General features: G+C 42.8%; 25 non-coding genes across 25 annotated transcripts; 11 read left to right on the top strand and 14 right to left on the bottom strand.

The window, feature by feature from the left end:
* Positions 1-460: 460 nt before the first annotated feature.
* Positions 461-532, bottom strand: trnaw-cca (transfer RNA tryptophan (anticodon CCA)). The gene has a single exon. It is a non-coding gene; the product is annotated as a tRNA-Trp (tRNA).
* Positions 533-1713: 1181 nt separating this feature from the next.
* trnay-gua (transfer RNA tyrosine (anticodon GUA)) lies at positions 1714-1800 on the top strand. The gene is given in 2 exon segments: positions 1714-1750; positions 1765-1800. It is a non-coding gene; the product is annotated as a tRNA-Tyr (tRNA).
* A 517-nt stretch (positions 1801-2317) lies between these two features.
* trnaw-cca (transfer RNA tryptophan (anticodon CCA)) lies at positions 2318-2389 on the bottom strand. The gene has a single exon. It is a non-coding gene; the product is annotated as a tRNA-Trp (tRNA).
* Positions 2390-3570: 1181 nt separating this feature from the next.
* trnay-gua (transfer RNA tyrosine (anticodon GUA)) lies at positions 3571-3657 on the top strand. The gene is given in 2 exon segments: positions 3571-3607; positions 3622-3657. It is a non-coding gene; the product is annotated as a tRNA-Tyr (tRNA).
* A 517-nt stretch (positions 3658-4174) lies between these two features.
* trnaw-cca (transfer RNA tryptophan (anticodon CCA)) lies at positions 4175-4246 on the bottom strand. The gene has a single exon. It is a non-coding gene; the product is annotated as a tRNA-Trp (tRNA).
* A 1181-nt stretch (positions 4247-5427) lies between these two features.
* trnay-gua (transfer RNA tyrosine (anticodon GUA)) lies at positions 5428-5514 on the top strand. Its single transcript is given in 2 exon segments — positions 5428-5464; positions 5479-5514. It is a non-coding gene; the product is annotated as a tRNA-Tyr (tRNA).
* A 517-nt stretch (positions 5515-6031) lies between these two features.
* trnaw-cca (transfer RNA tryptophan (anticodon CCA)) lies at positions 6032-6103 on the bottom strand. Its single transcript has one exon. It is a non-coding gene; the product is annotated as a tRNA-Trp (tRNA).
* Positions 6104-7284: 1181 nt separating this feature from the next.
* On the top strand, positions 7285-7371 carry trnay-gua (transfer RNA tyrosine (anticodon GUA)). Its single transcript is given in 2 exon segments — positions 7285-7321; positions 7336-7371. It is a non-coding gene; the product is annotated as a tRNA-Tyr (tRNA).
* Positions 7372-7888: 517 nt separating this feature from the next.
* trnaw-cca (transfer RNA tryptophan (anticodon CCA)) lies at positions 7889-7960 on the bottom strand. Its single transcript has one exon. It is a non-coding gene; the product is annotated as a tRNA-Trp (tRNA).
* Positions 7961-9141: 1181 nt separating this feature from the next.
* trnay-gua (transfer RNA tyrosine (anticodon GUA)) lies at positions 9142-9228 on the top strand. The gene is given in 2 exon segments: positions 9142-9178; positions 9193-9228. It is a non-coding gene; the product is annotated as a tRNA-Tyr (tRNA).
* A 517-nt stretch (positions 9229-9745) lies between these two features.
* trnaw-cca (transfer RNA tryptophan (anticodon CCA)) lies at positions 9746-9817 on the bottom strand. Its single transcript has one exon. It is a non-coding gene; the product is annotated as a tRNA-Trp (tRNA).
* A 1181-nt stretch (positions 9818-10998) lies between these two features.
* On the top strand, positions 10999-11085 carry trnay-gua (transfer RNA tyrosine (anticodon GUA)). Its single transcript is given in 2 exon segments — positions 10999-11035; positions 11050-11085. It is a non-coding gene; the product is annotated as a tRNA-Tyr (tRNA).
* Positions 11086-11602: 517 nt separating this feature from the next.
* trnaw-cca (transfer RNA tryptophan (anticodon CCA)) lies at positions 11603-11674 on the bottom strand. The gene has a single exon. It is a non-coding gene; the product is annotated as a tRNA-Trp (tRNA).
* A 1785-nt stretch (positions 11675-13459) lies between these two features.
* trnag-ccc (transfer RNA glycine (anticodon CCC)) lies at positions 13460-13531 on the bottom strand. Its single transcript has one exon. It is a non-coding gene; the product is annotated as a tRNA-Gly (tRNA).
* Positions 13532-15316: 1785 nt separating this feature from the next.
* On the bottom strand, positions 15317-15388 carry trnaw-cca (transfer RNA tryptophan (anticodon CCA)). The gene has a single exon. It is a non-coding gene; the product is annotated as a tRNA-Trp (tRNA).
* Positions 15389-15953: 565 nt separating this feature from the next.
* Positions 15954-16040, top strand: trnay-gua (transfer RNA tyrosine (anticodon GUA)). The gene is given in 2 exon segments: positions 15954-15990; positions 16005-16040. It is a non-coding gene; the product is annotated as a tRNA-Tyr (tRNA).
* Positions 16041-16557: 517 nt separating this feature from the next.
* trnaw-cca (transfer RNA tryptophan (anticodon CCA)) lies at positions 16558-16629 on the bottom strand. Its single transcript has one exon. It is a non-coding gene; the product is annotated as a tRNA-Trp (tRNA).
* Positions 16630-17810: 1181 nt separating this feature from the next.
* Positions 17811-17897, top strand: trnay-gua (transfer RNA tyrosine (anticodon GUA)). The gene is given in 2 exon segments: positions 17811-17847; positions 17862-17897. It is a non-coding gene; the product is annotated as a tRNA-Tyr (tRNA).
* A 517-nt stretch (positions 17898-18414) lies between these two features.
* trnaw-cca (transfer RNA tryptophan (anticodon CCA)) lies at positions 18415-18486 on the bottom strand. The gene has a single exon. It is a non-coding gene; the product is annotated as a tRNA-Trp (tRNA).
* A 1181-nt stretch (positions 18487-19667) lies between these two features.
* trnay-gua (transfer RNA tyrosine (anticodon GUA)) lies at positions 19668-19754 on the top strand. Its single transcript is given in 2 exon segments — positions 19668-19704; positions 19719-19754. It is a non-coding gene; the product is annotated as a tRNA-Tyr (tRNA).
* Positions 19755-20271: 517 nt separating this feature from the next.
* Positions 20272-20343, bottom strand: trnaw-cca (transfer RNA tryptophan (anticodon CCA)). The gene has a single exon. It is a non-coding gene; the product is annotated as a tRNA-Trp (tRNA).
* Positions 20344-21524: 1181 nt separating this feature from the next.
* Positions 21525-21611, top strand: trnay-gua (transfer RNA tyrosine (anticodon GUA)). The gene is given in 2 exon segments: positions 21525-21561; positions 21576-21611. It is a non-coding gene; the product is annotated as a tRNA-Tyr (tRNA).
* A 517-nt stretch (positions 21612-22128) lies between these two features.
* On the bottom strand, positions 22129-22200 carry trnaw-cca (transfer RNA tryptophan (anticodon CCA)). The gene has a single exon. It is a non-coding gene; the product is annotated as a tRNA-Trp (tRNA).
* Positions 22201-23381: 1181 nt separating this feature from the next.
* trnay-gua (transfer RNA tyrosine (anticodon GUA)) lies at positions 23382-23468 on the top strand. The gene is given in 2 exon segments: positions 23382-23418; positions 23433-23468. It is a non-coding gene; the product is annotated as a tRNA-Tyr (tRNA).
* A 517-nt stretch (positions 23469-23985) lies between these two features.
* trnaw-cca (transfer RNA tryptophan (anticodon CCA)) lies at positions 23986-24057 on the bottom strand. The gene has a single exon. It is a non-coding gene; the product is annotated as a tRNA-Trp (tRNA).
* Positions 24058-24096: the final 39 nt, after the last annotated feature.

The following is a 24096-nucleotide window of genomic DNA, read 5'->3' as shown; positions in this document are numbered from 1 at the left end:
CAAGATATGCAAAAGTAACACGTCAAGAGGCAGATCTGTCACAGTACACAATGACAGGAATGGTTATTACATGAGATCTCAGGCTTAATAAAAATAACAGGTCAAGATACAAATCTATCACAGTACACTGGTGATTTTCAATCCTGATCCTGGGGACCCCCTGCTCTGGGCTGTGTTTCCCAAAAGCGTTGCAATCCTTCATACAACGTAGACGCATTGAAACCAATAGAGTTGCAATCAACTTAGGCTTACGATGACTCTGGAAGACGCGGCCCTGCATTTTTGTCTGTCTCCTTTTTCTGACACACCCAGATGAGCTCATGGAGCTCTCTCCTAACTAGCTAATGATCTTAATCAGGTGTGTTCAATAAGGGAGACATACAGAGCGGTGGGATTGGAAACCACTGCAGCACACAACGACAGGACTTCTTTTCACATTAGAAGTCAACAAGAAATCACGTGACCCCGACGTGATTTGAACACGCAACCTTCTGATCTGGCGTCAGACGCGCTACCGTTGCGCCACGAGGTCCTGAACCCAGAGGTGATGTATTTTGCTTAACCCCCTTGACACAGAATGCAAATCAGTAAATATACGGTGCTCAAGGAACACTCTTGATGTTGGACTTTATACTCAGGAGATCAAAAACAGATCGTCTGACCTCAAGGTGATTTGGAGCCAGACACTCTACCGTTGCACTACAAGATAGCGGAAAAATTATTTAGTGTTTCATGCTAAAGCACTTTGATAAACTATGCAAATCCGCTAGTCTTTACACTCACAAAGTCAAGAACAGTTCGCTTGACCTCAACTTAATTGGAACACGCAACCTCCCGATCCGGGGTCAGGCGCACTCTGTCGCGGCCACGAGGTCGAGAAAACAAGTCGGCGTTCCTTGCTTAATTGCTTTGATTCAATTTGCAAATCAGTCACGGTAAAGGGCTGTAGACTTTATACTATGGATGTCAAGAAGAGATCAACTGATGTGATTGGAACCTGCAACCGTCTGATCTGGATTCAGCCAAGCTACCGTTGTACCCCAACAGTGTTGCCAGACGTACGATAATTATCGTATTTGTACCATAATTTTGACCTCTGTACGATGTACGATCAATAATACCACAATGTACGATAATTTCTGAATTTTGTGACACCATGGTCGTTGTAATTATAGAGCTTCTATTCTCAAAGATGTAGTTGTGTGGATCCTACGTCTACCTTCATGATTGTGAGGAGACGTGAACGTGGTGTTACGCATCCAATCTTACGTCTTCTCAACCAATCATCGTGGAGAATGGCTCTCTCTCACGAGCACAAGTTAACGTTCCTGTCGCACTTAGGTCAGTTGTTTCAAAACTGAGTTTGTTAGTTTAAAAATAAAGTATAGAAATTGAGTGCTGAAAAGGATAAATAGCTGTAACATCTAGATAAATAGCTGTATTTTGAACGTTTGACTCGGGTAAGATAATTAGTTTTTATCATTACAATAAGGTATAGAAAATGAGTGCTGAAAAGGACAATAGCTGTAACATCTAGATAAATAGCCGATCTTTATTTTGAACGTTTGACTTAAATATGATAATTTTCTCCCAAATACGATAATTTTGAGCTTCTGGTACGATACTTGGACATTTCCAATCTGGCAACACTGTACCCCAAGACACCACAAACCTATCTGGTGTTTCCTGCTTAAGCCACCTTTTGTCATCCTGCCTTCGATAGCTCAGCTGGTAGAGCGGAGGACTGTAGATGATACATTGGCTATCCTTAGGTCGCTGGTTCGATTCCGGCTCGAAGGAGCTGGCTTTTGAATTCGGCACGTAGATGTTTCCACGATTTCTTCAGAGATTCCAGGGCAAGATATGCAAAAGTAACACGTCAAGAGGCAGATCTGTCACAGTACACAATGACAGGAATGGTTATTACATGAGATCTCAGGCTTAATAAAAATAACAGGTCAAGATACAAATCTATCACAGTACACTGGTGATTTTCAATCCTGATCCTGGGGACCCCCTGCTCTGGGCTGTGTTTCCCAAAAGCGTTGCAATCCTTCATACAACGTAGACGCATTGAAACCAATAGAGTTGCAATCAACTTAGGCTTACGATGACTCTGGAAGACGCGGCCCTGCATTTTTGTCTGTCTCCTTTTTCTGACACACCCAGATGAGCTCATGGAGCTCTCTCCTAACTAGCTAATGATCTTAATCAGGTGTGTTCAATAAGGGAGACATACAGAGCGATGGGATTGGAAACCACTGCAGCACACAACGACAGGACTTCTTTTCACATTAGAAGTCAACAAGAAATCACGTGACCCCGACGTGATTTGAACACGCAACCTTCTGATCTGGAGTCAGACGCGCTACCGTTGCGCCACGAGGTCCTGAACCCAGAGGTGATGTATTTTGCTTAACCCCCTTGACACAGAATGCAAATCAGTAAATATACGGTGCTCAAGGAACACTCTTGATGTTGGACTTTATACTCAGGAGATCAAAAACAGATCGTCTGACCTCAAGGTGATTTGGAGCCAGACACTCTACCGTTGCACTACAAGATAGCGGAAAAATTATTTAGTGTTTCATGCTAAAGCACTTTGATAAACTATGCAAATCCGCTAGTCTTTACACTCACAAAGTCAAGAACAGTTCGCTTGAACTCAACTTAATTGGAACACGCAACCTCCCGATCCGGGGTCAGGCGCACTCTGTCGCGGCCACGAGGTCGAGAAAACAAGTCGGCGTTCCTTGCTTAATTGCTTTGATTCAATTTGCAAATCAGTCACGGTAAAGGGCTGTAGACTTTATACTATGGATGTCAAGAAGAGATCAACTGATGTGATTGGAACCTGCAACCGTCTGATCTGGATTCAGCCAAGCTACCGTTGTACCCCAACAGTGTTGCCAGACGTACGATAATTATCGTATTTGTACCATAATTTTGACCTCTGTACGATGTACGATCAATAATACCACAATGTACGATAATTTCTGAATTTTGTGACACCATGGTCGTTGTAATTATAGAGCTTCTATTCTCAAAGATGTAGTTGTGTGGATCCTACGTCTACCTTCATGATTGTGAGGAGACGTGAACGTGGTGTTACGCATCCAATCTTACGTCTTCTCAACCAATCATCGTGGAGAATGGCTCTCTCTCACGAGCACAAGTTAACGTTCCTGTCGCACTTAGGTCAGTTGTTTCAAAACTGAGGTTGTTAGTTTAAAAATAAAGTATAGAAATTGAGTGCTGAAAAGGATAAATAGCTGTAACATCTAGATAAATAGCTGTATTTTGAACGTTTGACTCGGGTAAGATAATTAGTTTTTATCATTACAATAAGGTATAGAAAATGAGTGCTGAAAAGGACAATAGCTGTAACATCTAGATAAATAGCCGATCTTTATTTTGAACGTTTGACTTAAATATGATAATTTTCTCCCAAATACGATAATTTTGAGCTTCTGGTACGATACTTGGACATTTCCAATCTGGCAACACTGTACCCCAAGACACCACAAACCTATCTGGTGTTTCCTGCTTAAGCCACCTTTTGTCATCCTGCCTTCGATAGCTCAGCTGGTAGAGCGGAGGACTGTAGATGATACATTGGCTATCCTTAGGTCGCTGGTTCGATTCCGGCTCGAAGGAGCTGGCTTTTGAATTCGGCACGTAGATGTTTCCACGATTTCTTCAGAGATTGCAGGGCAAGATATGCAAAAGCAACACGTCAAGAGGCAGATCTGTCCCAGTACACAATGACAGGAATGGTTATTACATGAGATCTCAGGCTTAATAAAAATAACAGGTCAAGATACAAATCTATCACAGTACACTGGTGATTTTCAATCCTGATCCTGGGGACCCCCTGCTCTGGGCTGTGTTTCCCAAAAGCGTTGCAATCCTTCATACAACGTAGACGCATTGAAACCAATAGAGTTGCAATCAACTTAGGCTTACGATGACTCTGGAAGACGCGGCCCTGCATTTTTGTCTGTCTCCTTTTTCTGACACACCCAGATGAGCTCATGGAGCTCTCTCCTAACTAGCTAATGATCTTAATCAGGTGTGTTTAATAAGGGAGACATACAGAGCGGTGGGATTGGAAACCACTGCAGCACACAACGACAGGACTTCTTTTCACATTAGAAGTCAACAAGAAATCACGTGACCCCGACGTGATTTGAACACGCAACCTTCTGATCTGGAGTCAGACGCGCTACCGTTGCGCCACGAGGTCCTGAACCCAGAGGTGATGTATTTTGCTTAACCCCCTTGACACAGAATGCAACTCAGTAAATATACGGTGCTCAAGGAACACTCTTGATGTTGGACTTTATACTCAGGAGATCAAAAACAGATCGTCTGACCTCAAGGTGATTTGGAGCCAGACACTCTACCGTTGCACTACAAGATAGCGGAAAAATTATTTAGTGTTTCATGCTAAAGCACTTTGATAAACTATGCAAATCCGCTAGTCTTTACACTCACAAAGTCAAGAACAGTTCGCTTGACCTCAACTTAATTGGAACACGCAACCTCCCGATCCGGGGTCAGGCGCACTCTGTCGCGGCCACGAGGTCGAGAAAACAAGTCTGCGTTCCTTGCTTAATTGCTTTGATTCAATTTGCAAATCAGTCACGGTAAAGGGCTGTAGACTTTATACTATGGATGTCAAGAAGAGATCAACTGATGTGATTGGAACCTGCAACCGTCTGATCTGGATTCAGCCAAGCTACCGTTGTACCCCAACAGTGTTGCCAGACGTACGATAATTATCGTATTTGTACCATAATTTTGACCTCTGTACGATGTACGATCAATAATACCACAATGTACGATAATTTCTGAATTTTGTGACACCATGGTCGTTGTAATTATAGAGCTTCTATTCTCAAAGATGTAGTTGTGTGGATCCTACGTCTACCTTCATGATTGTGAGGAGACGTGAACGTGGTGTTACGCATCCAATCTTACGTCTTCTCAACCAATCATCGTGGAGAATGGCTCTCTCTCACGAGCACAAGTTAACGTTCCTGTCGCACTTAGGTCAGTTGTTTCAAAACTGAGGTTGTTAGTTTAAAAATAAAGTATAGAAATTGAGTGCTGAAAAGGATAAATAGCTGTAACATCTAGATAAATAGCTGTATTTTGAACGTTTGACTCGGGTAAGATAATTAGTTTTTATCATTACAATAAGGTATAGAAAATGAGTGCTGAAAAGGACAATAGCTGTAACATCTAGATAAATAGCCGATCTTTATTTTGAACGTTTGACTTAAATATGATAATTTTCTCCCAAATACGATAATTTTGAGCTTCTGGTACGATACTTGGACATTTCCAATCTGGCAACACTGTACCCCAAGACACCACAAACCTATCTGGTGTTTCCTGCTTAAGCCACCTTTTGTCATCCTGCCTTCGATAGCTCAGCTGGTAGAGCGGAGGACTGTAGATGATACATTGGCTATCCTTAGGTCGCTGGTTCGATTCCGGCTCGAAGGAGCTGGCTTTTGAATTCGGCACGTAGATGTTTCCACGATTTCTTCAGAGATTCCAGGGCAAGATATGCAAAAGTAACACGTCAAGAGGCAGATCTGTCACAGTACACAATGACAGGAATGGTTATTACATGAGATCTCAGGCTTAATAAAAATAACAGGTCAAGATACAAATCTATCACAGTACACTGGTGATTTTCAATCCTGATCCTGGGGACCCCCTGCTCTGGGCTGTGTTTCCCAAAAGCGTTGCAATCCTTCATACAACGTAGACGCATTGAAACCAATAGAGTTGCAATCAACTTAGGCTTACGATGACTCTGGAAGACGCGGCCCTGCATTTTTGTCTGTCTCCTTTTTCTGACACACCCAGATGAGCTCATGGAGCTCTCTCCTAACTAGCTAATGATCTTAATCAGGTGTGTTCAATAAGGGAGACATACAGAGCGGTGGGATTGGAAACCACTGCAGCACACAACGACAGGACTTCTTTTCACATTAGAAGTCAACAAGAAATCACGTGACCCCGACGTGATTTGAACACGCAACCTTCTGATCTGGAGTCAGACGCGCTACCGTTGCGCCACGAGGTCCTGAACCCAGAGGTGATGTATTTTGCTTAACCCCCTTGACACAGAATGCAAATCAGTAAATATACGGTGCTCAAGGAACACTCTTGATGTTGGACTTTATACTCAGGAGATCAAAAACAGATCGTCTGACCTCAAGGTGATTTGGAGCCAGACACTCTACCGTTGCACTACAAGATAGCGGAAAAATTATTTAGTGTTTCATGCTAAAGCACTTTGATAAACTATGCAAATCCGCTAGTCTTTACACTCACAAAGTCAAGAACAGTTCGCTTGACCTCAACTTAATTGGAACACGCAACCTCCCGATCCGGGGTCAGGCGCACTCTGTCGCGGCCACGAGGTCGAGAAAACAAGTCGGCGTTCCTTGCTTAATTGCTTTGATTCAATTTGCAAATCAGTCACGGTAAAGGGCTGTAGACTTTATACTATGGATGTCAAGAAGAGATCAACTGATGTGATTGGAACCTGCAACCGTCTGATCTGGATTCAGCCAAGCTACCGTTGTACCCCAACAGTGTTGCCAGACGTACGATAATTATCGTATTTGTACCATAATTTTGACCTCTGTACGATGTACGATCAATAATACCACAATGTACGATAATTTCTGAATTTTGTGACACCATGGTCGTTGTAATTATAGAGCTTCTATTCTCAAAGATGTAGTTGTGTGGATCCTACGTCTACCTTCATGATTGTGAGGAGACGTGAACGTGGTGTTACGCATCCAATCTTACGTCTTCTCAACCAATCATCGTGGAGAATGGCTCTCTCTCACGAGCACAAGTTAACGTTCCTGTCGCACTTAGGTCAGTTGTTTCAAAACTGAGTTTGTTAGTTTAAAAATAAAGTATAGAAATTGAGTGCTGAAAAGGATAAATAGCTGTAACATCTAGATAAATAGCTGTATTTTGAACGTTTGACTCGGGTAAGATAATTAGTTTTTATCATTACAATAAGGTATAGAAAATGAGTGCTGAAAAGGACAATAGCTGTAACATCTAGATAAATAGCCGATCTTTATTTTGAACGTTTGACTTAAATATGATAATTTTCTCCCAAATACGATAATTTTGAGCTTCTGGTACGATACTTGGACATTTCCAATCTGGCAACACTGTACCCCAAGACACCACAAACCTATCTGGTGTTTCCTGCTTAAGCCACCTTTTGTCATCCTGCCTTCGATAGCTCAGCTGGTAGAGCGGAGGACTGTAGATGATACATTGGCTATCCTTAGGTCGCTGGTTCGATTCCGGCTCGAAGGAGCTGGCTTTTGAATTCGGCACGTAGATGTTTCCACGATTTCTTCAGAGATTCCAGGGCAAGATATGCAAAAGTAACACGTCAAGAGGCAGATCTGTCACAGTACACAATGACAGGAATGGTTATTACATGAGATCTCAGGCTTAATAAAAATAACAGGTCAAGATACAAATCTATCACAGTACACTGGTGATTTTCAATCCTGATCCTGGGGACCCCCTGCTCTGGGCTGTGTTTCCCAAAAGCGTTGCAATCCTTCATACAACGTAGACGCATTGAAACCAATAGAGTTGCAATCAACTTAGGCTTACGATGACTCTGGAAGACGCGGCCCTGCATTTTTGTCTGTCTCCTTTTTCTGACACACCCAGATGAGCTCATGGAGCTCTCTCCTAACTAGCTAATGATCTTAATCAGGTGTGTTCAATAAGGGAGACATACAGAGCGGTGGGATTGGAAACCACTGCAGCACACAACGACAGGACTTCTTTTCACATTAGAAGTCAACAAGAAATCACGTGACCCCGACGTGATTTGAACACGCAACCTTCTGATCTGGCGTCAGACGCGCTACCGTTGCGCCACGAGGTCCTGAACCCAGAGGTGATGTATTTTGCTTAACCCCCTTGACACAGAATGCAAATCAGTAAATATACGGTGCTCAAGGAACACTCTTGATGTTGGACTTTATACTCAGGAGATCAAAAACAGATCGTCTGACCTCAAGGTGATTTGGAGCCAGACACTCTACCGTTGCACTACAAGATAGCGGAAAAATTATTTAGTGTTTCATGCTAAAGCACTTTGATAAACTATGCAAATCCGCTAGTCTTTACACTCACAAAGTCAAGAACAGTTCGCTTGACCTCAACTTAATTGGAACACGCAACCTCCCGATCCGGGGTCAGGCGCACTCTGTCGCGGCCACGAGGTCGAGAAAACAAGTCGGCGTTCCTTGCTTAATTGCTTTGATTCAATTTGCAAATCAGTCACGGTAAAGGGCTGTAGACTTTATACTATGGATGTCAAGAAGAGATCAACTGATGTGATTGGAACCTGCAACCGTCTGATCTGGATTCAGCCAAGCTACCGTTGTACCCCAACAGTGTTGCCAGACGTACGATAATTATCGTATTTGTACCATAATTTTGACCTCTGTACGATGTACGATCAATAATACCACAATGTACGATAATTTCTGAATTTTGTGACACCATGGTCGTTGTAATTATAGAGCTTCTATTCTCAAAGATGTAGTTGTGTGGATCCTACGTCTACCTTCATGATTGTGAGGAGACGTGAACGTGGTGTTACGCATCCAATCTTACGTCTTCTCAACCAATCATCGTGGAGAATGGCTCTCTCTCACGAGCACAAGTTAACGTTCCTGTCGCACTTAGGTCAGTTGTTTCAAAACTGAGTTTGTTAGTTTAAAAATAAAGTATAGAAATTGAGTGCTGAAAAGGATAAATAGCTGTAACATCTAGATAAATAGCTGTATTTTGAACGTTTGACTCGGGTAAGATAATTAGTTTTTATCATTACAATAAGGTATAGAAAATGAGTGCTGAAAAGGACAATAGCTGTAACATCTAGATAAATAGCCGATCTTTATTTTGAACGTTTGACTTAAATATGATAATTTTCTCCCAAATACGATAATTTTGAGCTTCTGGTACGATACTTGGACATTTCCAATCTGGCAACACTGTACCCCAAGACACCACAAACCTATCTGGTGTTTCCTGCTTAAGCCACCTTTTGTCATCCTGCCTTCGATAGCTCAGCTGGTAGAGCGGAGGACTGTAGATGATACATTGGCTATCCTTAGGTCGCTGGTTCGATTCCGGCTCGAAGGAGCTGGCTTTTGAATTCGGCACGTAGATGTTTCCACGATTTCTTCAGAGATTCCAGGGCAAGATATGCAAAAGTAACACGTCAAGAGGCAGATCTGTCACAGTACACAATGACAGGAATGGTTATTACATGAGATCTCAGGCTTAATAAAAATAACAGGTCAAGATACAAATCTATCACAGTACACTGGTGATTTTCAATCCTGATCCTGGGGACCCCCTGCTCTGGGCTGTGTTTCCCAAAAGCGTTGCAATCCTTCATACAACGTAGACGCATTGAAACCAATAGAGTTGCAATCAACTTAGGCTTACGATGACTCTGGAAGACGCGGCCCTGCATTTTTGTCTGTCTCCTTTTTCTGACACACCCAGATGAGCTCATGGAGCTCTCTCCTAACTAGCTAATGATCTTAATCAGGTGTGTTCAATAAGGGAGACATACAGAGCGATGGGATTGGAAACCACTGCAGCACACAACGACAGGACTTCTTTTCACATTAGAAGTCAACAAGAAATCACGTGACCCCGACGTGATTTGAACACGCAACCTTCTGATCTGGAGTCAGACGCGCTACCGTTGCGCCACGAGGTCCTGAACCCAGAGGTGATGTATTTTGCTTAACCCCCTTGACACAGAATGCAAATCAGTAAATATACGGTGCTCAAGGAACACTCTTGATGTTGGACTTTATACTCAGGAGATCAAAAACAGATCGTCTGACCTCAAGGTGATTTGGAGCCAGACACTCTACCGTTGCACTACAAGATAGCGGAAAAATTATTTAGTGTTTCATGCTAAAGCACTTTGATAAACTATGCAAATCCGCTAGTCTTTACACTCACAAAGTCAAGAACAGTTCGCTTGAACTCAACTTAATTGGAACACGCAACCTCCCGATCCGGGGTCAGGCGCACTCTGTCGCGGCCACGAGGTCGAGAAAACAAGTCGGCGTTCCTTGCTTAATTGCTTTGATTCAATTTGCAAATCAGTCACGGTAAAGGGCTGTAGACTTTATACTATGGATGTCAAGAAGAGATCAACTGATGTGATTGGAACCTGCAACCGTCTGATCTGGATTCAGCCAAGCTACCGTTGTACCCCAACAGTGTTGCCAGACGTACGATAATTATCGTATTTGTACCATAATTTTGACCTCTGTACGATGTACGATCAATAATACCACAATGTACGATAATTTCTGAATTTTGTGACACCATGGTCGTTGTAATTATAGAGCTTCTATTCTCAAAGATGTAGTTGTGTGGATCCTACGTCTACCTTCATGATTGTGAGGAGACGTGAACGTGGTGTTACGCATCCAATCTTACGTCTTCTCAACCAATCATCGTGGAGAATGGCTCTCTCTCACGAGCACAAGTTAACGTTCCTGTCGCACTTAGGTCAGTTGTTTCAAAACTGAGGTTGTTAGTTTAAAAATAAAGTATAGAAATTGAGTGCTGAAAAGGATAAATAGCTGTAACATCTAGATAAATAGCTGTATTTTGAACGTTTGACTCGGGTAAGATAATTAGTTTTTATCATTACAATAAGGTATAGAAAATGAGTGCTGAAAAGGACAATAGCTGTAACATCTAGATAAATAGCCGATCTTTATTTTGAACGTTTGACTTAAATATGATAATTTTCTCCCAAATACGATAATTTTGAGCTTCTGGTACGATACTTGGACATTTCCAATCTGGCAACACTGTACCCCAAGACACCACAAACCTATCTGGTGTTTCCTGCTTAAGCCACCTTTTGTCATCCTGCCTTCGATAGCTCAGCTGGTAGAGCGGAGGACTGTAGATGATACATTGGCTATCCTTAGGTCGCTGGTTCGATTCCGGCTCGAAGGAGCTGGCTTTTGAATTCGGCACGTAGATGTTTCCACGATTTCTTCAGAGATTCCAGGGCAAGATATGCAAAAGTAACACGTCAAGAGGCAGATCTGTCACAGTACACAATGACAGGAATGGTTATTACATGAGATCTCAGGCTTAATAAAAATAACAGGTCAAGATACAAATCTATCACAGTACACTGGTGATTTTCAATCCTGATCCTGGGGACCCCCTGCTCTGGGCTGTGTTTCCCAAAAGTGTTGCAATCCTTCATACAACGTAGACGCATTGAAACCAATAGAGTTGCAATCAACTTAGGCTTACGATGACTCTGGAAGACGCGGCCCTGCATTTTTGTCTGTCTCCTTTTTCTGACACACCCAGATGAGCTCATGGAGCTCTCTCCTAACTAGCTAATGATCTTAATCAGGTGTGTTCAATAAGGGAGACATACAGAGCGATGGGATTGGAAACCACTGCAGCACACAACGACAGGACTTCTTTTCACATTAGAAGTCAACAAGAAATCACGTGACCCCGACGTGATTTGAACACACAACCTTCTGATCTGGAGTCAGACGCGCTACCGTTGCGCCACGAGGTCCTGAACCCAGAGGTGATGTATTTTGCTTAACCCCCTTGACACAGAATGCAAATCAGTAAATATACGGTGCTCAAGGAACACTCTTGATGTTGGACTTTATACTCAGGAGATCAAAAACAGATCGTCTGACCTCAAGGTGATTTGGAGCCAGACACTCTACCGTTGCACTACAAGATAGCGGAAAAATTATTTAGTGTTTCATGCTAAAGCACTTTGATAAACTATGCAAATCCGCTAGTCTTTACACTCACAAAGTCAAGAACAGTTCGCTTGAACTCAACTTAATTGGAACACGCAACCTCCCGATCCGGGGTCAGGCGCACTCTGTCGCGGCCACGAGGTCGAGAAAACAAGTCGGCGTTCCTTGCTTAATTGCTTTGATTCAATTTGCAAATCAGTCACGGTAAAGGGCTGTAGACTTTATACTATGGATGTCAAGAAGAGATCAACTGATGTGATTGGAACCTGCAACCGTCTGATCTGGATTCAGCCAAGCTACCGTTGTACCCCAACAGTGTTGCCAGACGTACGATAATTATCGTATTTGTACCATAATTTTGACCTCTGTACGATGTACGATCAATAATACCACAATGTACGATAATTTCTGAATTTTGTGACACCATGGTCGTTGTAATTATAGAGCTTCTATTCTCAAAGATGTAGTTGTGTGGATCCTACGTCTACCTTCATGATTGTGAGGAGACGTGAACGTGGTGTTACGCATCCAATCTTACGTCTTCTCAACCAATCATCGTGGAGAATGGCTCTCTCTCACGAGCACAAGTTAACGTTCCTGTCGCACTTAGGTCAGTTGTTTCAAAACTTAGGTTGTTAGTTTAAAAATAAAGTATAGAAATTGAGTGCTGAAAAGGATAAATAGCTGTAACATCTAGATAAATAGCTGTATTTTGAACGTTTGACTCGGGTAAGATAATTAGTTTTTATCATTACAATAAGGTATAGAAAATGAGTGCTGAAAAGGACAATAGCTGTAACATCTAGATAAATAGCCGATCTTTATTTTGAACGTTTGACTTAAATATGATAATTTTCTCCCAAATACGATAATTTTGAGCTTCTGGTACGATACTTGGACATTTCCAATCTGGCAACACTGTACCCCAAGACACCACAAACCTATCTGGTGTTTCCTGCTTAAGCCACCTTTTGTCATCCTGCCTTCGATAGCTCAGCTGGTAGAGCGGGGGACTGTAGATGATACATTGGCTATCCTTAGGTCGCTGGTTCGATTCCGGCTCGAAGGAGCTGGCTTTTGAATTCGGCACGTAGATGTTTCCACGATTTCTTCAGAGATTGCAGGGCAAGATATGCAAAAGCAACACGTCAAGAGGCAGATCTGTCACAGTACACAATGACAGGAATGGTTATTACATGAGATCTCAGGCTTAATAAAAATAACAGGTCAAGATACAAATCTATCACAGTACACTGGTGATTTTCAATCCTGATCCTGGGGACCCCCTGCTCTGGGCTGTGTTTCCCAAAAGCGTTGCAATCCTTCATACAACGTAGACGCATTGAAACCAATAGAGTTGCAATCAACTTAGGCTTACGATGACTCTGGAAGACGCGGCCCTGCATTTTTGTCTGTCTCCTTTTTCTGACACACCCAGATGAGCTCATGGAGCTCTCTCCTAACTAGCTAATGATCTTAATCAGGTGTGTTTAATAAGGGAGACATACAGAGCGGTGGGATTGGAAACCACTGCAGCACACAACGACAGGACTTCTTTTCACATTAGAAGTCAACAAGAAATCACGTGACCCCGACGTGATTTGAACACGCAACCTTCTGATCGGGAGTCAGACGCCCTACCATTGCGCCACGAGGTCCTGAACCCAGAGGTGATGTATTTTGCTTAACCCCCTTGACACAGAATGCAACTCAGTAAATATACGGTGCTCAAGGAACACTCTTGATGTTGGACTTTATACTCAGGAGATCAAAAACAGATCGTCTGACCTCAAGGTGATTTGGAGCCAGACACTCTACCGTTGCACTACAAGATAGCGGAAAAATTATTTAGTGTTTCATGCTAAAGCACTTTGATAAACTATGCAAATCCGCTAGTCTTTACACTCACAAAGTCAAGAACAGTTCGCTTGAACTCAACTTAATTGGAACACGCAACCTCCCGATCCGGGGTCAGGCGCACTCTGTCGCGGCCACGAGGTCGAGAAAACAAGTCGGCGTTCCTTGCTTAATTGCTTTGATTCAATTTGCAAATCAGTCACGGTAAAGGGCTGTAGACTTTATACTATGGATGTCAAGAAGAGATCAACTGATGTGATTGGAACCTGCAACCGTCTGATCTGGATTCAGCCAAGCTACCGTTGTACCCCAACAGTGTTGCCAGACGTACGATAATTATCGTATTTGTACCATAATTTTGACCTCTGTACGATGTACGATCAATAATACCACAATGTACGATAATTTCTGAATTTTGTGACACCATGGTCGTTGTAATTATAGAGCTTCTATTCTCAAAGATGTAGTTGTGTGGATCCTACGTCTACCTTCATGATTGTGAGGAGACGTGAACGTGGTGTTACGCATCCAATCTTACGTCTTCTCAACCAATCATCGTGGAGAATGGCTCTCTCTCACGAGCACAAGTTAACGTTCCTGTCGCACTTAGGTCAGTTGTTTCAAAACTTAGGTTGTTAGTTTAAAAATAAAGTATAGAAATTGAGTGCTGAAAAGGATAAATAGCTGTAACATCTAGATAAATAGCTGTATTTTGAACGTTTGACTCGGGTAAGATAATTAGTTTTTATCATTACAATAAGGTATAGAAAATGAGTGCTGAAAAGGACAATAGCTGTAACATCTAGATAAATAGCCGATCTTTATTTTGAACGTTTGACTTAAATATGATAATTTTCTCCCAAATACGATAATTTTGAGCTTCTGGTACGATACTTGGACATTTTCAATCTGGCAACACTGTACCCCAAGACACCACAAACCTATCTGGTGTTTCCTGCTTAAGCCACCTTTTGTCATCCTGCCTTCGATAGCTCAGCTGGTAGAGCGGGGGACTGTAGATGATACATTGGCTATCCTTAGGTCGCTGGTTCGATTCCGGCTCGAAGGAGCTGGCTTTTGAATTCGGCACGTAGATGTTTCCACGATTTCTTCAGAGATTGCAGGGCAAGATATGCAAAAGCAACACGTCAAGAGGCAGATCTGTCACAGTACACAATGACAGGAATGGTTATTACATGAGATCTCAGGCTTAATAAAAATAACAGGTCAAGATACAAATCTATCACAGTACACTGGTGATTTTCAATCCTGATCCTGGGGACCCCCTGCTCTGGGCTGTGTTTCCCAAAAGCGTTGCAATCCTTCATACAACGTAGACGCATTGAAACCAATAGAGTTGCAATCAACTTAGGCTTACGATGACTCTGGAAGACGCGGCCCTGCATTTTTGTCTGTCTCCTTTTTCTGACACACCCAGATGAGCTCATGGAGCTCTCTCCTAACTAGCTAATGATCTTAATCAGGTGTGTTTAATAAGGGAGACATACAGAGCGGTGGGATTGGAAACCACTGCAGCACACAACGACAGGACTTCTTTTCACATTAGAAGTCAACAAGAAATCACGTGACCCCGACGTGATTTGAACACGCAACCTTCTGATCTGGAGTCAGACGCCCTACCATTGCGCCACGAGGTCCTGAACCCAGAGGTGATGTATTTTGCTTAACCCCCTTGACACAGAATGCAACTCAGTAAATATACGGTGCTCAAGGAACACTCTTGATGTTGGACTTTATACTCAGGAGATCAAAAACAGATCGTCTGACCTCAAGGTGATTTGGAGCCAGACACTCTACCGTTGCACTACAAGATAGCGGAAAAATTATTTAGTGTTTCATGCTAAAGCACTTTGATAAACTATGCAAATCCGCTAGTCTTTACACTCACAAAGTCAAGAACAGTTCGCTTGAACTCAACTTAATTGGAACACGCAACCTCCCGATCCGGGGTCAGGCGCACTCTGTCGCGGCCACGAGGTCGAGAAAACAAGTCGGCGTTCCTTGCTTAATTGCTTTGATTCAATTTGCAAATCAGTCACGGTAAAGGGCTGTAGACTTTATACTATGGATGTCAAGAAGAGATCAACTGATGTGATTGGAACCTGCAACCGTCTGATCTGGATTCAGCCAAGCTACCGTTGTACCCCAAGACACCACAAACCTAATTGGGTTTTCTTGCTTAAGCCACCTTTTGTCATCCTGCCTTCGATAGCTCAGCTGGTAGAGCGGAGGACTGTAGATGATACATTGGCTATCCTTAGGTCGCTGGTTCGATTCCGGCTCGAAGGAGCTGGCTTTTGAATTCGGCACGTAGATGTTTCCACGATTTCTTCAGAGATTGCAGGGCAAGATATGCAAAAGCAACACGTCAAGAGGCAGATCTGTCCCAGTACACAATGACAGGAATGGTTATTACATGAGATCTCAGGCTTAATAAAAATAACAGGTCAAGATACAAATCTATCACAGTACACTGGTGATTTTCAATCCTGATCCTGGGGACCCCCTGCTCTGGGCTGTGTTTCCCAAAAGCGTTGCAATCCTTCATACAACGTAGACGCATTGAAACCAATAGAGTTGCAATCAACTTAGGCTTACGATGACTCTGGAAGACGCGGCCCTGCATTTTTGTCTGTCTCCTTTTTCTGACACACCCAGATGAGCTCATGGAGCTCTCTCCTAACTAGCTAATGATCTTAATCAGGTGTGTTTAATAAGGGAGACATACAGAGCGGTGGGATTGGAAACCACTGCAGCACACAACGACAGGACTTCTTTTCACATTAGAAGTCAACAAGAAATCACGTGACCCCGACGTGATTTGAACACGCAACCTTCTGATCTGGAGTCAGACGCGCTACCGTTGCGCCACGAGGTCCTGAACCCAGAGGTGATGTATTTTGCTTAACCCCCTTGACACAGAATGCAACTCAGTAAATATACGGTGCTCAAGGAACACTCTTGATGTTGGACTTTATACTCAGGAGATCAAAAACAGATCGTCTGACCTCAAGGTGATTTGGAGCCAGACACTCTACCGTTGCACTACAAGATAGCGGAAAAATTATTTAGTGTTTCATGCTAAAGCACTTTGATAAACTATGCAAATCCGCTAGTCTTTACACTCACAAAGTCAAGAACAGTTCGCTTGACCTCAACTTAATTGGAACACGCAACCTCCCGATCCGGGGTCAGGCGCACTCTGTCGCGGCCACGAGGTCGAGAAAACAAGTCTGCGTTCCTTGCTTAATTGCTTTGATTCAATTTGCAAATCAGTCACGGTAAAGGGCTGTAGACTTTATACTATGGATGTCAAGAAGAGATCAACTGATGTGATTGGAACCTGCAACCGTCTGATCTGGATTCAGCCAAGCTACCGTTGTACCCCAACAGTGTTGCCAGACGTACGATAATTATCGTATTTGTACCATAATTTTGACCTCTGTATGATGTACGATCAATAATACCACAATGTACGATAATTTCTGAATTTTGTGACACCATGGTCGTTGTAATTATAGAGCTTCTATTCTCAAAGATGTAGTTGTGTGGATCCTACGTCTACCTTCATGATTGTGAGGAGACGTGAACGTGGTGTTACGCATCCAATCTTACGTCTTCTCAACCAATCATCGTGGAGAATGGCTCTCTCTCACGAGCACAAGTTAACGTTCCTGTCGCACTTAGGTCAGTTGTTTCAAAACTGAGGTTGTTAGTTTAAAAATAAAGTATAGAAATTGAGTGCTGAAAAGGATAAATAGCTGTAACATCTAGATAAATAGCTGTATTTTGAACGTTTGACTCGGGTAAGATAATTAGTTTTTATCATTACAATAAGGTATAGAAAATGAGTGCTGAAAAGGACAATAGCTGTAACATCTAGATAAATAGCCGATCTTTATTTTGAACGTTTGACTTAAATATGATAATTTTCTCCCAAATACGATAATTTTGAGCTTCTGGTACGATACTTGGACATTTCCAATCTGGCAACACTGTACCCCAAGACACCACAAACCTATCTGGTGTTTCCTGCTTAAGCCACCTTTTGTCATCCTGCCTTCGATAGCTCAGCTGGTAGAGCGGAGGACTGTAGATGATACATTGGCTATCCTTAGGTCGCTGGTTCGATTCCGGCTCGAAGGAGCTGGCTTTTGAATTCGGCACGTAGATGTTTCCACGATTTCTTCAGAGATTCCAGGGCAAGATATGCAAAAGTAACACGTCAAGAGGCAGATCTGTCACAGTACACAATGACAGGAATGGTTATTACATGAGATCTCAGGCTTAATAAAAATAACAGGTCAAGATACAAATCTATCACAGTACACTGGTGATTTTCAATCCTGATCCTGGGGACCCCCTGCTCTGGGCTGTGTTTCCCAAAAGCGTTGCAATCCTTCATACAACGTAGACGCATTGAAACCAATAGAGTTGCAATCAACTTAGGCTTACGATGACTCTGGAAGACGCGGCCCTGCATTTTTGTCTGTCTCCTTTTTCTGACACACCCAGATGAGCTCATGGAGCTCTCTCCTAACTAGCTAATGATCTTAATCAGGTGTGTTCAATAAGGGAGACATACAGAGCGGTGGGATTGGAAACCACTGCAGCACACAACGACAGGACTTCTTTTCACATTAGAAGTCAACAAGAAATCACGTGACCCCGACGTGATTTGAACACGCAACCTTCTGATCTGGAGTCAGACGCGCTACCGTTGCGCCACGAGGTCCTGAACCCAGAGGTGATGTATTTTGCTTAACCCCCTTGACACAGAATGCAAATCAGTAAATATACGGTGCTCAAGGAACACTCTTGATGTTGGACTTTATACTCAGGAGATCAAAAACAGATCGTCTGACCTCAAGGTGATTTGGAGCCAGACACTCTACCGTTGCACTACAAGATAGCGGAAAAATTATTTAGTGTTTCATGCTAAAGCACTTTGATAAACTATGCAAATCCGCTAGTCTTTACACTCACAAAGTCAAGAACAGTTCGCTTGACCTCAACTTAATTGGAACACGCAACCTCCCGATCCGGGGTCAGGCGCACTCTGTCGCGGCCACGAGGTCGAGAAAACAAGTCGGCGTTCCTTGCTTAATTGCTTTGATTCAATTTGCAAATCAGTCACGGTAAAGGGCTGTAGACTTTATACTATGGATGTCAAGAAGAGATCAACTGATGTGATTGGAACCTGCAACCGTCTGATCTGGATTCAGCCAAGCTACCGTTGTACCCCAACAGTGTTGCCAGACGTACGATAATTATCGTATTTGTACCATAATTTTGACCTCTGTACGATGTACGATCAATAATACCACAATGTACGATAATTTCTGAATTTTGTGACACCATGGTCGTTGTAATTATAGAGCTTCTATTCTCAAAGATGTAGTTGTGTGGATCCTACGTCTACCTTCATGATTGTGAGGAGACGTGAACGTGGTGTTACGCATCCAATCTTACGTCTTCTCAACCAATCATCGTGGAGAATGGCTCTCTCTCACGAGCACAAGTTAACGTTCCTGTCGCACTTAGGTCAGTTGTTTCAAAACTGAGTTTGTTAGTTTAAAAATAAAGTATAGAAATTGAGTGCTGAAAAGGATAAATAGCTGTAACATCTAGATAAATAGCTGTATTTTGAACGTTTGACTCGGGTAAGATAATTAGTTTTTATCATTACAATAAGGTATAGAAAATGAGTGCTGAAAAGGACAATAGCTGTAACATCTAGATAAATAGCCGATCTTTATTTTGAACGTTTGACTTAAATATGATAATTTTCTCCCAAATACGATAATTTTGAGCTTCTGGTACGATACTTGGACATTTCCAATCTGGCAACACTGTACCCCAAGACACCACAAACCTATCTGGTGTTTCCTGCTTAAGCCACCTTTTGTCATCCTGCCTTCGATAGCTCAGCTGGTAGAGCGGAGGACTGTAGATGATACATTGGCTATCCTTAGGTCGCTGGTTCGATTCCGGCTCGAAGGAGCTGGCTTTTGAATTCGGCACGTAGATGTTTCCACGATTTCTTCAGAGATTCCAGGGCAAGATATGCAAAAGTAACACGTCAAGAGGCAGATCTGTCACAGTACACAATGACAGGAATGGTTATTACATGAGATCTCAGGCTTAATAAAAATAACAGGTCAAGATACAAATCTATCACAGTACACTGGTGATTTTCAATCCTGATCCTGGGGACCCCCTGCTCTGGGCTGTGTTTCCCAAAAGCGTTGCAATCCTTCATACAACGTAGACGCATTGAAACCAATAGAGTTGCAATCAACTTAGGCTTACGATGACTCTGGAAGACGCGGCCCTGCATTTTTGTCTGTCTCCTTTTTCTGACACACCCAGATGAGCTCATGGAGCTCTCTCCTAACTAGCTAATGATCTTAATCAGGTGTGTTTAATAAGGGAGACATACAGAGCGGTGGGATTGGAAACCACTGCAGCACACAACGACAGGACTTCTTTTCACATTAGAAGTCAACAAGAAATCACGTGACCCCGACGTGATTTGAACACGCAACCTTCTGATCTGGAGTCAGACGCGCTACCGTTGCGCCACGAGGTCCTGAACCCAGAGGTGATGTATTTTGCTTAACCCCCTTGACACAGAATGCAACTCAGTAAATATACGGTGCTCAAGGAACACTCTTGATGTTGGACTTTATACTCAGGAGATCAAAAACAGATCGTCTGACCTCAAGGTGATTTGGAGCCAGACACTCTACCGTTGCACTACAAGATAGCGGAAAAATTATTTAGTGTTTCATGCTAAAGCACTTTGATAAACTATGCAAATCCGCTAGTCTTTACACTCACAAAGTCAAGAACAGTTCGCTTGACCTCAACTTAATTGGAACACGCAACCTCCCGATCCGGGGTCAGGCGCACTCTGTCGCGGCCACGAGGTCGAGAAAACAAGTCTGCGTTCCTTGCTTAATTGCTTTGATTCAATTTGCAAATCAGTCACGGTAAAGGGCTGTAGACTTTATACTATGGATGTCAAGAAGAGATCAACTGATGTGATTGGAACCTGCAACCGTCTGATCTGGATTCAGCCAAGCTACCGTTGTACCCCAACAGTGTTGCCAGACGTACGATAATTATCGTATTTGTACCATAATTTTGACCTCTGTATGATGTACGATCAATAATACCACAATGTACGATAATTTCTGAATTTTGTGACACCATGGTCGTTGTAATTATAGAGCTTCTATTCTCAAAGATGTAGTTGTGTGGATCCTACGTCTACCTTCATGATTGTGAGGAGACGTGAACGTGGTGTTACGCATCCAATCTTACGTCTTCTCAACCAATCATCGTGGAGAATGGCTCTCTCTCACGAGCACAAGTTAACGTTCCTGTCGCACTTAGGTCAGTTGTTTCAAAACTGAGGTTGTTAGTTTAAAAATAAAGTATAGAAATTGAGTGCTGAAAAGGATAAATAGCTGTAACATCTAGATAAATAGCTGTATTTTGAACGTTTGACTCGGGTAAGATAATTAGTTTTTATCATTACAATAAGGTATAGAAAATGAGTGCTGAAAAGGACAATAGCTGTAACATCTAGATAAATAGCCGATCTTTATTTTGAACGTTTGACTTAAATATGATAATTTTCTCCCAAATACGATAATTTTGAGCTTCTGGTACGATACTTGGACATTTCCAATCTGGCAACACTGTACCCCAAGACACCACAAACCTATCTGGTGTTTCCTGCTTAAGCCACCTTTTGTCATCCTGCCTTCGATAGCTCAGCTGGTAGAGCGGAGGACTGTAGATGATACATTGGCTATCCTTAGGTCGCTGGTTCGATTCCGGCTCGAAGGAGCTGGCTTTTGAATTCGGCACGTAGATGTTTCCACGATTTCTTCAGAGATTCCAGGGCAAGATATGCAAAAGTAACACGTCAAGAGGCAGATCTGTCACAGTACACAATGACAGGAATGGTTATTACATGAGATCTCAGGCTTAATAAAAATAACAGGTCAAGATACAAATCTATCACAGTACACTGGTGATTTTCAATCCTGATCCTGGGGACCCCCTGCTCTGGGCTGTGTTTCCCAAAAGCGTTGCAATCCTTCATACAACGTAGACGCATTGAAACCAATAGAGTTGCAATCAACTTAGGCTTACGATGACTCTGGAAGACGCGGCCCTGCATTTTTGTCTGTCTCCTTTTTCTGACACACCCAGATGAGCTCATGGAGCTCTCTCCTAACTAGCTAATGATCTTAATCAGGTGTGTTTAATAAGGGAGACATACAGAGCGGTGGGATTGGAAACCACTGCAGCACACAACGACAGGACTTCTTTTCACATTAGAAGTCAACAAGAAATCACGTGACCCCGACGTGATTTGAACACGCAACCTTCTGATCTGGAGTCAGACGCGCTACCGTTGCGCCACGAGGTCCTGAACCCAGAGGTGATGTATTTTGCTTAACCCCCTTGACACAGAATGCAACTCAGTAAATATACGGTGCTCAAGGAACACTCTTGATGTTGGACTTTATACTCAGGAGATCAAAAACAGATCGTCTGACCTCAAGGTGATTTGGAGCCAGACACTCTACCGTTGCACTACAAGATAGCGGAAAAATTATTTAGTGTTTCATGCTAAAGCACTTTGATAAACTATGCAAATCCGCTAGTCTTTACACTCACAAAGTCAAGAACAGTTCGCTTGACCTCAACTTAATTGGAACACGCAACCTCCCGATCCGGGGTCAGGCGCACTCTGTCGCGGCCACGAGGTCGAGAAAACAAGTCTGCGTTCCTTGCTTAATTGCTTTGATTCAATTTGCAAATCAGTCACGGTAAAGGGCTGTAGACTTTATACTATGGATGTCAAGAAGAGATCAACTGATGTGATTGGAACCTGCAACCGTCTGATCTGGATTCAGCCAAGCTACCGTTGTACCCCAACAGTGTTGCCAGACGTACGATAATTATCGTATTTGTACCATAATTTTGACCTCTGTATGATGTACGATCAATAATACCACAATGTACGATAATTTCTGAATTTTGTGACACCATGGTCGTTGTAATTATAGAGCTTCTATTCTCAAAGATGTAGTTGTGTGGATCCTACGTCTACCTTCATGATTGTGAGGAGACGTGAACGTGGTGTTACGCATCCAATCTTACGTCTTCTCAACCAATCATCGTGGAGAATGGCTCTCTCTCACGAGCACAAGTTAACGTTCCTGTCGCACTTAGGTCAGTTGTTTCAAAACTGAGGTTGTTAGTTTAAAAATAAAGTATAGAAATTGAGTGCTGAAAAGGATAAATAGCTGTAACATCTAGATAAATAGCTGTATTTTGAACGTTTGACTCGGGTAAGATAATTAGTTTTTATCATTACAATAAGGTATAGAAAATGAGTGCTGAAAAGGACAATAGCTGTAACATCTAGATAAATAGCCGATCTTTATTTTGAACGTTTGACTTAAATATGATAATTTTCTCCCAAATACGATAATTTTGAGCTTCTGGTACGATACTTGGACATTTCCAATCTGGCAACACTGTACCCCAAGACACCACAAACCTATCTGGTGTTTCCTGCTTAAGCCACCTTTTGTCATCCTGCCTTCGATAGCTCAGCTGGTAGAGCGGAGGACTGTAGATGATACATTGGCTATCCTTAGGTCGCTGGTTCGATTCCGGCTCGAAGGAGCTGGCTTTTGAATTCGGCACGTAGATGTTTCCACGATTTCTTCAGAGATTCCAGGGCAAGATATGCAAAAGTAACACGTCAAGAGGCAGATCTGTCACAGTACACAATGACAGGAATGGTTATTACATGAGATCTCAGGCTTAATAAAAATAACAGGTCAAGATACAAATCTATCACAGTACACTGGTGATTTTCAATCCTGATCCTGGGGACCCCCTGCTCTGGGCTGTGTTTCCCAAAAGCGTTGCAATCCTTCATACAACGTAGACGCATTGAAACCAATAGAGTTGCAATCAACTTAGGCTTACGATGACTCTGGAAGACGCGGCCCTGCATTTTTGTCTGTCTCCTTTTTCTGACACACCCAGATGAGCTCATGGAGCTCTCTCCTAACTAGCTAATGATCTTAATCAGGTGTGTTCAATAAGGGAGACATACAGAGCGGTGGGATTGGAAACCACTGCAGCACACAACGACAGGACTTCTTTTCACATTAGAAGTCAACAAGAAATCACGTGACCCCGACGTGATTTGAACACGCAACCTTCTGATCTGGAGTCAGACGCGCTACCGTTGCGCCACGAGGTCCTGAACCCAGAGGTGATGTATTTTGCTTAACCCCCTTGA

Source organism: Garra rufa, unplaced genomic scaffold (genome assembly GCF_049309525.1).
Source record: "Garra rufa unplaced genomic scaffold, GarRuf1.0 hap1_unplaced_032, whole genome shotgun sequence".
Taxonomy (NCBI): domain Eukaryota; kingdom Metazoa; phylum Chordata; class Actinopteri; order Cypriniformes; family Cyprinidae; genus Garra; species Garra rufa.
This window is presented reverse-complemented; position numbering and strand designations above follow the sequence as displayed.